Here is a 5537-nt window from a genome sequence, read left to right as displayed (position 1 = left end):
TCCAACATCACATCCTTGTGGTTACATCCCTCCAAGCAGAGTTCAGGCACTTACTTTCCACCTGGGAGAACTTGATGGACATCTTCAGAAGCAACAGTCCTGCAAATGACAAAAACACTCCAACTCTACAAAGCCTAGTCCCATATGATCCTGGGAAAAAAGGGAGGGTGGACCAGACACAAGAGCTAGGCAGCATATACAAGGAATTTCTCTCCCATGGTTCAGCTTTCTGAGTCCAGCAAGGATATACTAGTTTAATAAATTCCAGAACTTCCTCACAATGAGATAACTTACATAAATTTAAACTTAAGTATAATTTCTTTATAAGAACAATGTATTGATTTTAGAATATATGCTTTAAGGAATTTTGTTAAAGGGAACTTCTTCAAAAATAGGTGAAAAAAACTCACTGTTGTACATCTTTAGGTTAGATTTACAGCACAGTGTATTCTAAACACAGTCGGATATGAATGATTTATGTTTCCTTCCAACAAACGTGGTTTCTAAGCATGCCTGTGGGTGTTCTGCCTAGAGAAGAAGAGCTGAGAGGCTCACAGCTTGGTCTTGCTGCTTTGTTTTTTGTTTTCTTGATGGGGGATTTATTTCACTTCTGAAATATTAGCCATAATTCCCTGTATCCTGTGAGAAAATCACCTTGCTCCATTAGTTTCCTTTTGGACCCAATATCAAGAGATTCAAAACTATAAACTTGACTAGAAAAAATTCATTTATACCCAGAATTCCTGTGAATTCACAATAATTAGGACATGGAATCAGGATACAGAGCAGAAGATATAGAGTTGGAAAATGGTAGAATCTAGTAGTTAAACAGTTAAAGGCTGAGGGCTTTGGAATTTAAATTCTGCTTCTACCTCTCAGGAACTCTGACATTTCACAAGTTATTTCAGCTCTTGGTGCCTCACTTGACAAATCGGTTTACTGGGAATGATAAGGATACCTCCCTCACAGGGTTCTCATGAGGATTAAATGAGACAATATATGTAAAATTCTTAGACTAGTGTATTAGTCAGTGTTCTCCAGAGAAACCGAGCCAATAAGATGTGTGTGTGTGTGTGTGTGTGTGTGTGCGTGCGTGTGTGTGTGTGTGGGGGGGATTAAGAGAGATTTTAAGGAATTGGCTCATAAGGTTGTGAGAGAGAGAGATTTTTTTTTTTTTTTTTTTTTTTTTTTTTTTTTTTTTTGCTGTACGCGGGCCTCTCACCGCTGTGGCCTCTCCCGTTGCGGAGCACAGGCTCCGGACACACAGGCCCCGCGGCCATGGCCCGCGGGCCCAGCCGCTCCGCGGCACGTGGGATCCTCCGGGATCGGGGCACGAGCCCGCGTCCCCTGCATCGGCAGGCGGACCCTCAACCACTGCGCCACCAGGGAGGCCCTGAGATTTTAAGGAATCAGCTCATGAGATTGTGGAGGCTTGTTAAATCCAAAATCTGTAGGCCAGGCCAGCAGGTTGAACACCCAGGGAACAACTGCAGTTCAAATCCGAAAGCTCTCTGCTGGCAGAGTTCCTTCTTGCTTTGGGAGAGGTCAGTCTTTGTTCTGTTGAGACCTTTAACTAATTCGATGAGGCCCACCCACATTATGGAGGGTAATCTGCTCTACTCAAAGTTCACTGATTTAAATGTTAATCTCATCTAAAAAACATCTTCACAGAAATATCCAGAATGATGTTTGACCGAATATCTGGGCATTGTGCGCAGCCAAACTGATACATAAAATTAGCCATCATAAATCTACCCCGTAACAACCTGGCACATATATGCGTCTCCTTAAGCCATACTTAAATCTCTGAATAAAGACAATAACAAGGTCATACTTCCACCTAATATCATAGAAATATCTTGCAGATAACCAAAAAACACATTAATCCTCTGCCCAGAAGAGGGTGCAAAGTCCTTGCTTGATCTTTACTCTTCTCTTTGATATCTCATAACTTAAATATTATGATGTAAAGTTAATAATACTAAAATACAATGATAAAAGGTCAGTACATCTTATGTTACAATAATAAAGGGATAAAAAAGGGAAGAAAACATATCTACTATACACACGTACACAAATACAACAAAATAAGGAAGAAATGCTGAATGCAACTACAGTCCTCACTTCTGAAACTGATCACACAGTTGTAGTTGGCATTTATAACTACCTTCTTCCCCTACCCATTCCATATTCCCTTTGCCCTCAGCAAGCACCTCGGCCTGTCATGGTTCTTTACTTGGTGGAGTGACCCAAATATTCATTCTTGAAGAATGTGGCCCGTCAGTCGTCCTGCCTGAGTAGTGTTGTAGTTTTCCATTCACTTTAATCACAGGGCCTGTTAATACTAAGAGATACTGGAAAGGCTCCCCTGTACTTGAGACATACTTTTCCTTACCTCCCTTGTGGAGTAGCAATCCAACTTCCTCTTGGTAGTCAAGATCACCCACCCCAGCCAACACAGTAACTCCCTTATTTGCCTGTTGATTCAGAGGGTTAAGGAGCCCAAAATGGCTGGGTAGCAGTCTTTAACTTCCAGTTCAATGGAATCACTGTGTCTCCTGGTAGAAGCATCCCTCCATTTGGAACTAAGACCTCTGGGCAGCAGAACATAAGTTGTGGGGACAGAAAGCAAAAATTTTACTATTGGGTTACTAGGGGTAATAGTGAGTGGTATCCCTCTCATTACTTGATTCCTGGCCTTGTGAACACTGGCCATGGGAGAAACAGCACCAAATATTGCACACTGATCCAGAGCAAATACAGCCTTCAGGAGAACCTTGCCTCAGCCCTGCAAGATACTGCCACCTAGCTGGCATTGTAACTGAGTCTTCAAAACATCATTCCATTGTTCTTTCAAGCCAGCTGCTTCAAGATGGTGGGGAACATGGTAAGACCAGTGAATTCCATGGGGATGGTACCATTGCTGCACTTATTTGTTGTGACATGAGTTTTCTTGACCAGAAGCAATGCTGTGTGGAATGCCATGACAGTGGATAAGGCATTCTGCAAGTCCACAGATGGTAGTTTTGGCAGAAGCATTATGTGCAATAAAGGCAAGTCTGTATCCAGAGTGTCTCTTCCAGTAAGAACAAAATGCTGCCCCTTCCATGATGGAAACAGTCTAGTGTAATCAACCTGCCACCAAGGAATGGTGCCATATTGGGGACTCAGTGTTGGTCTCTTCTGCTGATTGGGCATTCGGCGGTGGCTATAGCCAGGTGAGCCTTGGTGAATGGAAGACCATGTTGCTGCACCCATGCCTAACCTCCATCACTGCCACCATGGCCACTTTGTTCATGAGCCCATTGGGTGATGACAAGACTGACTGAGGAAAGAAACTGGTATCCACAAAATGGGTCATTCTATCCACTTCACTGAAATCCTCCTCTGCTGATGTTACTCTCTGGTGAGCATTCACATGGGACACAAATATCTTCATTTTTACCCATTCAGAGAGGTCCATACCTCTTTCCCAGACTTCCTTGTCACCAATTTTCCAATCATGTTCCTTCCAAGTCGCTGACCATCCAGCCAAATCATTGGCCACAGCCCATTAATCCATATATAATTGTACATCTGGCCATTTCCCCTTCCAAGAAAAATAAGTAACCAGGTGCACTACTTGAAATTCTGCCCAGTAGGAGGATTACATGTGCTGTCAGGGTGTGCTTGGCCTGATCAACATACCACTTTCATTTCATGATGGATTGCTGCTGTGCACACCCAACTTAATGGCTTGGTGGGTCAGATTACAACCAGTTCATGATGGGCAGCTCAGATCACGTGTTAACTTAGTGGCCCATGGTTAAGTGTTCAGTCGCTACTAAGGCCCAGTAACAGGCCAAAAACTGTTTCGCCAAAGGAGAGTAGTTAATTGCAGAGGATGGCAGGGCTTTGATTCAAAACCCTAAGGCCCTATGCTGTGATTCACCTATAGGGTCCTGCCAAAGGCCCCAGACAGCATCCCTATCTGCTACTGATACCTCAAGCACCATTGGGTCTGCTGGGGTATATGGCCCAAGTGGCAAAGCAGCTTGCACAGTAGTCTGGACCTGTTGCAGAGTCACAGAGCCTTCTCTTGTTCTGGGCCCTACTCAAAACTAGCAACTTTTCAGGTCACTCAGTAAAGGGATGGAAGTAACACATCCAAATGAGGAATACGTTGCCTCCAAAATCCAGAGGCTTCCTAGGCTTTGCGCCTCTTTTTTGGTTATGGGAGGGGCCAGATAAGGATAAGAACAACTTATCCTTCACCTTAGAAGGGATATCTGACATGCCCCACACCACTGGGTCCCTAGGAATTTCACTGAGGTAGAAGGCCCCTGAGTTTTTGTTGGATTTATTTTCTACCCTCTGACACACAAATAAATGTCTTACCAGTAAGTCTGGAGTAGTTGCCACTTCTTGCTACTAGGTCCAATCAGCATATTGCCATCAATGAAATGGACCGGCGTGACATCTTGTGGAAGGGAAAGGTAATCGAGATCCCTATGAACTAAATTATGACATAGGGCTGGAGAGTTGATATAGCCCTGAGGTAGAACACTGAAGATGTAATGCTGGCCTTGCCAGCTGAAAGCAAACTGCTTCTGGTTGTCTTTATTAACAGGGATGGAGGGGAAAAAAAAATTGCCAGATCAATGGTTGCATACCAGGTACCAGGGAATGTGCTAATTCCCTCAAGGAATGAAACCACATTTGGTACAGCGGCTGCGATTGGAGTCACTACCTGGCTTAGCTTATGATAATCCATTGTCATTCCCCAGTATCCATCTGTCTTCTGCATAGGCCAAATAAGCAAGTTTAATGTGGATGTGGTGGGAATCACCACCCTTGCATCTTTCAAGCCCTTGTGGCACTAATCTCTGCAATGCAGTGTTTCTTTTGGTTTACCATTTTTCTAGGTAGAGGCAATTCTGGTGGCTTCCATTTGTCCTTTCCCACCATAATAGCCCTCACTCAACAGGGCAGAGAGCCATTGAGGGGATTCTTACAGTTCCTGAGTATGTCTATCTCAATTATCCATTCCAGAACTTGGGGAAAAAACCACAGGATGGGTTCAGGGTCCACTGTGAGATGGACTTGAGCTAAAACTTCATTGATCACCTGATTTCCATAAGCGCCTACTCTGACTGGTGGACAACAATGATGTTTTGGGTCTCCTGAAATTAGTGTCAATTCAGAGCCATCGTCCAGTAATCCCTGAAAGGTCTGATTATTTCCTTTTCCTCAACATACAGTTATACTGGTAAAGGCTGTAGGTTCTTTTGGGAAAGCTTAGGGGAAAAATTAACAGTATACATTTTTGGCAATAGAGCAGTGTCTCTCATTAAAGGGGTTCTAAGTTTGCACACTGGGTCAAGTCTGGGAATTGAGCGGCCATGACTGTTTTTATTATTCAAGTTAAGCTTTTGTTCTCCTGACCTAGAACTCGTCCACTTATACAGATCAAGTTAAGAATTTTGTAGACTTCCCATCTATTTCACTTCCACCAAAGAATATCAACCATACTCCCAGTAACCACATAACAGAAATTA

General features: G+C 43.4%; 1 pseudogene; it reads right to left on the bottom strand.

Moving 5' to 3' along the window:
- Nucleotides 1-2111: 2111 nt before the first annotated feature.
- LOC132479595 (uncharacterized) lies at nucleotides 2112-5303 on the bottom strand (annotated as a pseudogene).
- Nucleotides 5304-5537: the final 234 nt, after the last annotated feature.

The sequence above is a fragment of the Mesoplodon densirostris genome, chromosome 19, assembly GCF_025265405.1.
Source record: "Mesoplodon densirostris isolate mMesDen1 chromosome 19, mMesDen1 primary haplotype, whole genome shotgun sequence".
Taxonomy (NCBI): Eukaryota; Metazoa; Chordata; class Mammalia; order Artiodactyla; family Ziphiidae; genus Mesoplodon; species Mesoplodon densirostris.
The sequence above is the reverse complement of the archived record's forward strand: the minus strand, read 5'-3'. Positions and strand labels throughout refer to the sequence as shown.